Genomic DNA, 10,000 nt, shown 5'->3' with positions numbered 1-10,000 from the left:
AACCACTGACACTTAGAATTTTTTCGGGTCGGTATAAATCAGTAACCACTGACACTTAGAATTTTTTCGAGTTGGTATAAATCAGTAACCACTGACACTTAGAATATTTTCGGGTTGGTATAAATCAGTAACCACTGACACTTAGAATTTTTTCGGCTTGGTATAAATCAGTAACCACTGACACTTAGAATTTTTTCGGGTTGGTATAAATCAGTAACCACTGACACTTAGAATATTTTCGGGTCGGTACAAATCAGTAACCACTGACACTTAGAATATTTTCGGGTTGGTATAAATCAGTAACCACTGACACTTAGAATTTTTTCGAGTTGGTATAAATCAGTAACCACTGACACTTAGAATTTTTTCGGGTTGGTATAAATCAGTAACCACCGACACTTAGAATATTTTCGGGTTGGTATAAATCAGTAACCACCGACACTTAGAATTTTTTCGTCTCAGTAGAAATCAGTAACCAAGCGCATTTTTGAATTGGTTACTGATTTCTCCGTTCGAGTTGCGGCTGCGGTTGGCTTCAAATAGTGGTGGGGGCTTAATTATCGCCGAGGGGAGCATGTCCCGGTGGTGTGGCCGAGGATGGAGTGCCTTTTGAAGGGGGTGTTTCTGAATTTGGACCCTTTTTGAGTTGCATGGCCGGATGGGTGTGGTTTTGAAGGGTGTGTCTGTCTGGAGTGGCACCGGCGTTGGTGTGAGGCTGAGGGTGGGCGTTCGGTTCCTGGTTAGGGATAGGGAAAGGGTGAGACTTAGCTTTAGTGCTCGTGCCCCCGATTTTGGTAATGTTTGACGTCAATTTTCCAAGGAGGCGAATGCAAGGCTTCAGAGGGACTTTGAGTGTTCGGGGGCGGGGTAGCTCAGCCGGATTTGCCCCGGCGGTTCTGCGGACGGTGTTGACTTCGAGGGCGGACCGGCCCCCGTGTTCAGTCCGAATATCGTGCATTGTTAACGGCGGGAAGTGTTCCAAAAGGGAATGGGATTGAATGTGACTGCTGAAGCCGACTTTGAGACCTGTAACGCGGGTAGCTCAGCCGGATTTGACCCGGCGGTTCTGGCGACGGTCTCGCCTTCGAGGGGGGAGCGCCCCGCGTGTTCAGGCCGAATTTTGTGCATTTCCATCGGCGGGAAGAGGTCCAAACGGGAATGGGATTGAATGTGACTGCTGAAGCCGACATTGAGACCTCTAACGCGGGTAGCTCGGCAGGATTTGACCCGGCGGTTCTGCCGAAGGTCTCACCTTCGAGGGGGGAGCGTCCCGCGTGTTCAGGCCGAATATCGTGCATTGTTAACGGCGGGAAGTGTTCCAAAAGGGAATGGGATTGAATGTGACTGCTGAAGCCGACATTGAGACCTCTAACGCGGGTAGCTCGGCCGGATTTGACCCGGCGGTTCTGGCGACGGTCTCGCCTTCGAGGGGGGAGCGTCCCGCGTGTTCAGGCCGAATTTTGTGCATTTCCATCGGCGGGAAGAGGTCCAAACGGGAATGGGATTGAATGTGACTGCTGAAGCCGACATTGAGACCTCTAACGCGGGTAGCTCGGCAGGATTTGACCCGGCGGTTCTGCCGAAGGTCTCACCTTCGAGGGGGGAGCGCCCACCGTGTACAGGCCGATTTTCATGCATTTCCAACCGTGGGAAGGGGGCCGAAAGGGGATGGGGGTGAATGTGACTGCTCAACCCGACTTTGAGGCATCTAACCCGGGTAGCTCAGCCGGGTTTGACCCGGCGGTTCTGCCGACGGCCTCGCCTTCGAGGGGGGAGCGTCCCCCGTGTACAGGCCGATTTTCATGCATTTCGAACCGTGGGAAGTGGCCCAAAAGGGGATGGGAGTGAATGTGACTGCTCAACCCGACTTTGGCGCTTCCGAGCCGGGTAGCTCAGCCGGGTTTGACCCGGCGGTTCTGCCGACGGTCTCGTCTTCGAGGCGGGTGCCTCCCCCGTGTACAGGCCGATTTTCATGCATTTCGTACCGTGGGAAGTGGTCCAAAAGGGAATGGGGGTGGACGTGACTGCTCATACCGACATCGAGACTTGTAAGCCGTGTAGCTCGGCCGGGTTTGATCCGGCGGGTCTGCCGACGGTCTCGTCTTCGAGAGGGGGGCCTCCCCCGTGTACAGGCCGATTTTCGTGCATTTCCAACGGTGGGAAGAGGTTCATAAGGGGATGGGGGTGAATGTGACTGCTCAACCCGACTCTGAGGCTTCTAACCCGGGTAGCTCGGCCGGGTTTGACCCGGCGGTTCTGCCGTCGGTCTCGCCTTCGAGAGGGGCGCCTCCCCCGTGTACAGGCCGATTTTCGTGCATTTCCAACGGTGGGAAGAGGTTCAAAAGGGGATGGGGGTGAATGTGACTGCTCAACCCGACTCTGAGGCTTCTAACCCGGGTAGCCCGGCCGGGTTTGACCCGGCGGTTCTGCCGTCGGTCTCGCCTTCGAGGGCGGAGCCTCCCCCGTGTACAGGCCGATTTTCGTGCATTTCAAACCGTGGGAAGCGGTCCAAAAGGGGATGGGAGTGAATGTGACTGCTCATACCGACCTTGGCGCTTCCGACCCGGGTAGCTCAGCCGGGTTTGACCCGGCGGTTCTGCCGACGGTCTCGCCTTCGAGGGGGGAGCGTCCCCCGTGTTCAGGCCGAATTTTGTGCATTTCGAACCGTGGGAAGTTGCCCAAAAGTCGATGGGAGTGAATGTGACTGCTCAACCCGACTTTGGCGCTTCCGAGCCGGGTAGCTCAGCCGGGTTTGACCCGGCGGTTCTGCCGACGGTCTCGTCTTCGAGGCGGGTGCCTCCCCCGTGTACAGGCCGATTTTCATGCATTTCGTACCGTGGGAAGTGGTCCAAAAGGGAATAGGGGTGGACGTGACTGCTCATACCGACATTGAGACTTGTAAGCCGTGTAGCTCGGCCGGGTTTGATCCGGCGGGTCTGCCGACGGTCTCGTCTTCGAGGCGGGTGCCTCCCCCGTGTACAGGCCGATTTTCGTGCATTTCGAACCGTGGGAAGTGGTCCAAAAGGGGATGGGGGTGGACGTGACTGCTCAACCCGACTTTGAGGCTTCTAACCCGGGTAGCTCGGCCGGGTTTGACCCGTCGATTCTGCCGATGGTCTCGTTTTGGAGGGGGGAGCCTCCCCCGTGTTCAGTCCGATTTTCGTGCATTTCGAACCGTGGGAAGTGGCCCAAAAGGGGATGGGAGTGAATGTGACTGCTCATACCGACTTTGGCGCTTCCGAGCCTGGTAGCTCAGCCGGGTTTGATCCGGCGGTTCTGCCGACGGTCTCGTCTTCGAGGCGGCTCCCTCCCCCGTGTACAGGCCGATTTTCATGCATTTGCAACGGTGGGAAGTTGCCCAAAAGGGGATGGGAGTGAATGTGACTGCTCAACCCGACTTTGGCGCTTCCGAGCCTGGTAGCTCAGCCGGGTTTGAACCGGCGGTTCTGCCGACGGTCTCGTCTTCGAGGCGGCTCCCTCCCCCGTGTACAGGCCGATTTTCGTGCATTTCGAACCGTGGGAAGTGGTCCAAAAGGGAATGGGGGTGGACGTGACTGCTCAACCCGACTCTGAGGCTTCTAACCCGGGTAGCTCGGCCGGGTTTGATCCGGCGGTTCTGCCGACGGTCTCGTCTTCGAGGCCGGTGCCTCCCCCGTGTACAGGCCGATTTTCGTGCATTTCCAACGGTGGGAAGTGGTCCAAAAGGGAATGGGGGTGGACGTGTCTGCTCATACCGACTTTGAGACTTGTAAGCCGGGTAGCTCAGCCGGGTTTGTTCCGGCGGTTCTGCCGACGGTCTCGTCATCGAGGGGGGAGCCTCCCCCGTGTCCAGGCCGATTTTCATGCATTTCCAACCGTGGGAAGTGGTCCAAAAGGGAATGGGGGTGAATGTGACTGCTCATACCGACTTTGAGACTTTTAAGCCGGGTAGCTCAGCCGGGTTTGACCCGGCGGTTCTGCCGACGGTCTCGCCTTCGAGGGGGGAGCGTCCCCCGTGTTCAGGCCGAATTTTGTGCATTTCGAACCGTGGGAAGTTGCCCAAAAGTCGATGGGAGTGAATGTGACTGCTCAACCCGACTTTGAGACTTGTAAGCCGGGTAGCTCAGCCGGGTTTGACCCGGCGGTTCTGCCGACGGTCTCGTCTTCGAGGCGGGTGCCTCCCCCGTGTACAGGCCGATTTTCATGCATTTCGTACCGTGGGAAGCGGTCCAAAAGGGGATGGGAGTGAACGTGACTGCTCATACCGACTTTGGCGCTTCCGAGCCGGGTAGCTCAGCCGGGTTTGACCCGGCGGGTCTGCCGACGGTCTCGCCTTCGAGGGGGGAGCGTCCCCCGTGTTCAGGCCGAATCTTGTGCATTTCGAACCGTGGGAAGTTGCCCAAAAGTCGATGGGAGTGAATGTGACTGCTCAACCCGACTTTGAGACTTGTAAGCCGGGTAGCTCAGCCGGGTTTGACCCGGCGGTTCTGCCGACGGTCTCGTCTTCGAGGCCGGTGCCTCCCCCGTGTACAGGCCGATTTTCGTGCATTTCCAACGGTGGGAAGTGGTCCAAAAGGGAATGGGGGTGGACGTGTCTGCTCATACCGACTTTGAGACTTGTAAGCCGGGTAGCTCAGCCGGGTTTGTTCCGGCGGTTCTGCCGACGGTCTCGTCATCGAGGGGGGAGCCTCCCCCGTGTCCAGGCCGATTTTCATGCATTTCCAACCGTGGGAAGTGGTCCAAAAGGGAATGGGGGTGAATGTGACTGCTCATACCGACTTTGAGACTTTTAAGCCGGGTAGCTCGGCCGGGTTTGACCCGGCGGTTCTGCCGACGGTCTCGTCTTCGAGGCGGGTGCCTCCCCCGTGTACAGGCCGATTTTCGTGCATTTCGAACCGTGGGAAGTGGTCTAAAAGTCGATGGGAGTGAACGTGACTGCTCAACCCGACTTTGAGACTTGTAAGCCGGGTAGCTCAGCCAGGTTTGACCCGGCGGTTCTGCCGACGGTCTCGCCTTCGAGGGCGGACCCTCCCCCGTGTACAGGCCGGTTTTCGTGCATTTCGAACCGTGGGAAGTGATCCAAAAGGGAATGGGGGTGAACGTGACTGCCCAACCCGGCTTTGAGACTTGTAAGCCGGGTAGCTCAGCCGGGTTGGACCCGGCGGTTCTGCCGACGGTCTCGACTTCGAGGCGGGTGCCTCCCCCGTGTACAGGCCGATTTTCATGCATTTGCAACGGTGGGAAGTTGCCCAAAAGTCGATGGGAGTGAATGTGACTGCTCAACCCGACTTCGAGACTTGTAAGCCGGGTAGCTCAGCCGGGTTTGACCCGGCGGTTCTGCCGACGGTCTCGCCTTCGAGGGGGGAGCCTCCCCCGTGTACAGGCCGATTTTCGTGCATTTCCAACGGTGGGAACAGGTTCAAAAGGGGATGGGAGTGATTGTGACTGCTCAACCCGACTCTAGGGCTTCTAACCCGGGTAGCCCGGCCGGGTTTGACCCGGCGGTTCTGCCGACGGTCTCGTCTTCGAGGCGGGTGCCTCCCCCGTATACAGGCCGATTTTCATGCATTTCGAACCGTGGGAAGTGGTCCAAAAGGGAATGGGGGTGGACGTGTCTGCTCATACCGACTTTGAGACTTGTAAGCCGGGTAGCTCAGCCGGGTTTGATCCGGCGGTTCTGCCGACGGTCTCGCCTTCGAGGGGGGAGCCTCCCCCGTGTTCAGTCCGATTTCCATGCATTTCCAACCGTGGGAAGTTGCCCAAAAGGGGATGGGAGTGAATGTGACTGCTCAACCCGACTTTGGCGCTTCCGAGCCGGGTAGCTCAGCCGGGTTTGACCCGGCGGTTCTGCCGACGGTCTCGTCTTCGAGGCGGGTGCCTCCCCCGTATACAGGCCGATTTTCATGCATTTCGAACCGTGGGAAGTGGTCCAAAAGGGAATGGGGGTGGACGTGTCTGCTCATACCGACTTTGAGACTTGTAAGCCGGGTAGCTCAGCCGGGTTTGATCCGGCGGTTCTGCCGACGGTCTCGCCTTCGAGGGGGGAGCCTCCCCCGTGTTCAGTCCGATTTCCATGCATTTCCAACCGTGGGAAGTTGCCCAAAAGGGGATGGGAGTGAATGTGACTGCTCAACCCGACTTTGGCGCTTCCGAGCCGGGTAGCTCAGCCGGGTTTGACCCGGCGGTTCTGCCGACGGTCTCGTCTTCGAGGCGGGTGCCTCCCCCGTGTACAGGCCGATTTTCATGCATTTGGAACCGTGGGAAGTGGTCCAAAAGGGAATGGGGGTGGACGTGACTGCTCATACCGACTTTGAGACTTGTAAGCCGGGTAGCTCAGCCGGGTTTGACCCGGCGGTTCTGCCGACGGTCTCGCCTTCGAGGGGGGAGCCTCCCCCGTGTTCAGTCCGATTTTCGTGCATTTCTCACGGTGGGAAATGGTATCTTTCATTACGGGGACAAGGGTCTGAAGCGGTGAAGTCAGTAACCGGCATAGTTAAGGAAAGGGTTCGAATTTTCTCAACAGTACGAAAAAAGTGAGCAGGGAAGCTAGAGAAGGTGTCAGTGAGTCCCAAACGAGTGAACCGCAAAACTTAGGGAAATGCCCGAAAGCGTTTTAAAGGGTGAAATCGGGAACGAGGAAATGATCGGAAAGTGCCTGAAAGTGCTAAATGAGTAAACAGAAAAACGATGAAAAATGTTTGAAAAGAAGAAGTGAGTAACCAGGAAAACTTAGAAAAATGTTCAAAACGAAGAAATCAGTAACCAGGAAAACTTAGAAAAATGATCAAAAAGAAGAAATGAGTAACCAGGAAAACTTAGAAAAATGTTTAAAAAGAAGAAATCAGTAACCAGGAAAACTTAGGAAAATGTTTAAAAAGAAGAAATCAGTAACCAGAAAAACTGCGAAAAATGTTTAAAAAGAAGAAATGAGTAACCAGAAAAACTTAGAAAAATGTTTAAAAAGAAGAAATCAGTAACCAGGAAAACTTAGAAAAATGTTTAAAAAGAAGAAATCAGTAACCAGGAAAACTTAGAAAAATGTTTAAAAAGAAGAAATCAGTAACCAGGAAAACTTAGAAAAATGTTATAAAAGAAGAAGTGAGTAACCAGAAAAACTTAGAAAAATGTTTAAAAAGAAGAAATCAGTAACCAGAAAAACTGCGAAAAATGTTTAAAAAGAAGAAATCAGTAACCAGACAAACTGCGAAAAATGTTTAAAAAGAAGAAATCAGTAACCAGGAAAACTTAGAAAAATGTTTAAAAAGAAGAAGTGAGTAACCAGAAAAACTTAGAAAAATGTTTAAAAAGAAGAAATCAGTAACCAGAAAAACTGCGAAAAATGTTTAAAAAGAAGAAATCAGTAACCAGGAAAACTTAGAAAAATGTTTAAAAAGAAGAAATCAGTAACCAGAAAAACTGCGAAAAATGTTTAAAAAGAAGAAATCAGTAACCAGAAAAACTTAGAAAAATGTTTAAAAAGAAGAAGTGAGTAACCAGAAAAACTTAGAAAAATGTTTAAAAAGAAGAAATCAGTAACCAGAAAAACGGCGAAAAATGTTTAAAAAGAAGAAATCAGTAACCAGACAAACTGCGAAAAATGTTTAAAAAGAAGAAATCAGTAACCAGAAAAACTTAGAAAAATGTTTAAAAAGAAGAAATCAGTAACCAGAAAAACTTAGAAAAATGTTTCAAAAGAAGAAGTGAGTAACCAGAAAAACTTAGAAAAATGTTTAAAAAGAAGAAGTGAGTAACCAGAAAAACTTAGAAAAATGTTTAAAAAGAAGAAATCAGTAACCAGAAAAACTTAGAAAAATGTTTAAAAAGAAGAAATCAGTAACCAGAAAAACTGCGAAAAATGTTTAAAAAGAAGAAATCAGTAACCAGGAAAACTTAGAAAAATGTTTAAAAAGAAGAAATGAGTAACCAGGAAAACTTAGAAAAATGTTTAAAAAGAAGAAATGAGTAACCAGGAAAACTTAGAAAAATGTTTAAAAAGAAGAAATCAGTAACCAGAAAAACTTAGAAAAATGTTTAAAAAGAAGAAATCAGTAACCAGAAAAACGGCGAAAAATGTTTAAAAAGAAGAAATGAGTAACCAGAAAAACTTAGAAAAATGTTTAAAAAGAAGAAATCAGTAACCAGAAAAACGGCGAAAAATGTTTAAAAAGAAGAAATCAGTAACCAGAAAAACTTAGAAAAATGTTTAAAAAGAAGAAGTGAGTAACCAGAAAAACTTAGAAAAATGTTTAAAAAGAAGAAATGAGTAACCAGAAAAACTTAGAAAAATGTTTAAAAAGAAGAAATCAGTAACCAGAAAAACTTAGAAAAATGTTTAAAAAGAAGAAATGAGTAACCAGAAAAACTTAGAAAAATGTTTAAAAAGAAGAAATCAGTAACCAGAAAAACGGCGAAAAATGTTTAAAAAGAAGAAATCAGTAACCAGAAAAACGGCGAAAAATGTTTAAAAAGAAGAAATCAGTAACCAGACAAACTGCGAAAAATGTTTAAAAAGAAGAAATCAGTAACCAGAAAAACTTAGAAAAATGTTTAAAAAGAAGAAATCAGTAACCAGGAAAACTTGGAAAAAAACACTTAGAAAAATTTTCAGCAAAGTGTGAAAAATATTCTAAGTGTCAGCGGAGGAAAATGCTGCAGCATCGGGAAAGATTCGCAAACTTACACCGAACATGTGCTCCGAAGTGCCGGAGGAATTGGGTGAATTGAGCCCGGCAAATGGCCAGCTGTCGTTTTGTGCCTGCAGCCCGAAAACTTTAACTTTGTCTGTCGCGGAAGTCCGGACCGAGAAAAATCCAAACGGTTTTGACCGGACCGAGTTCCAGACCGATGCAGTCAAATTTGGAATTCAGACCCATTCAGTGCCACTTGTAGTTTTTCCGCAGTGAGGTTGGCGGGGTACCCGGAGATATATGGGAACACGATTTTTAGAACAAAATGGCGGCGCGGGACCGTTCTGAAAGGCATCCGAAAAACGGTTCCACGGGCATAGCACTTTAATGACAGGTATGAGTGCATGCCGGAGAGCTCTTGGAAGTCGAATTTTTGACACTTTGTCAATTTTTTGACAGATTTGACAAACTCTTTCTGTCTGTTCTAAGAGTCAGTCAGAGACTTGTGCGGCGGTCTTTTGACACTATTGGAGGGCGGGCAAACCCCACGTTGACTCCGGCCGTCCCTCCACAGGCGCTCGTGTCCAAAATGAAGGCGAGAGACGCGAGTGGCCTGGTTCCCTTGGGTGTTGCCAAGAAGGCTGCGGGCTGACCGTTGCCTGAGCACTCCCTAAAGCCTCTTGTGATGAGAGCAGACCTCGCCTGCCGCACGACCGGCTCTGGGAGTCGTTGGGCCGCTATTTGTGAATAGTCTGGTCCTCCTCTGCCACCCGGACAAGCGCGATGGCTCTGCCGCCCTGCGGTGCTCGTCACCCAGGTTTGGGGAACACGATACTCGTAACAAAAATAAAAGGCGGCTCGGGACCTGCAGGCGAAAGGGGTCCCGTGGTGCTAAGCACGTCGACTTCGGGTCTCGGTGCAAGCCGGAGAGCTCACGGAAGTCTAAAGTTTTCGGCACGTGGTCGAATCTTTTCAAAGGCTTACCCGGCTCTTTCCGTCCATTCTGAGAGTAAGTCAGAGGCCGGTGCGGAGGTCTCTTGACAATCGGAGGGGGTGGTGGCCCTCCGCAGGCGCTCGTGTCGAAAATGAAGGCGAGAGACGCGAGTGGCCTGGTTCCCCTGGGTGTTGCCAGGAAGGCTGCGGGCTGACCCTTGCCTGAGCACTCCCTAAAGCCTCTTGTGATGACAGCAGACCTCGCGCGCCGCACGACCGGCTCTGGGAGTCGTTGGGCCGCTATCTGTGAATAGTCTGGTCCTCCTCTGCCACCCGGCCAAGTGCGATGGCTCTGCCGCCCTGCGGTGCTCGTCACGCAGGTATGGGGCACACGATGCTCGTAACAGCAAATAAAGGCGGCTCGGGACCTGCAGGCGAAAGGGGTCCCGTGGTGCTTAGCA

The sequence above is a fragment of the Chiloscyllium punctatum genome, unplaced genomic scaffold (genome assembly GCF_047496795.1).
Source record: "Chiloscyllium punctatum isolate Juve2018m unplaced genomic scaffold, sChiPun1.3 scaffold_991, whole genome shotgun sequence".
NCBI classification, from domain to species: domain Eukaryota; kingdom Metazoa; phylum Chordata; class Chondrichthyes; order Orectolobiformes; family Hemiscylliidae; genus Chiloscyllium; species Chiloscyllium punctatum.
This window is presented reverse-complemented; position numbering follows the sequence as displayed.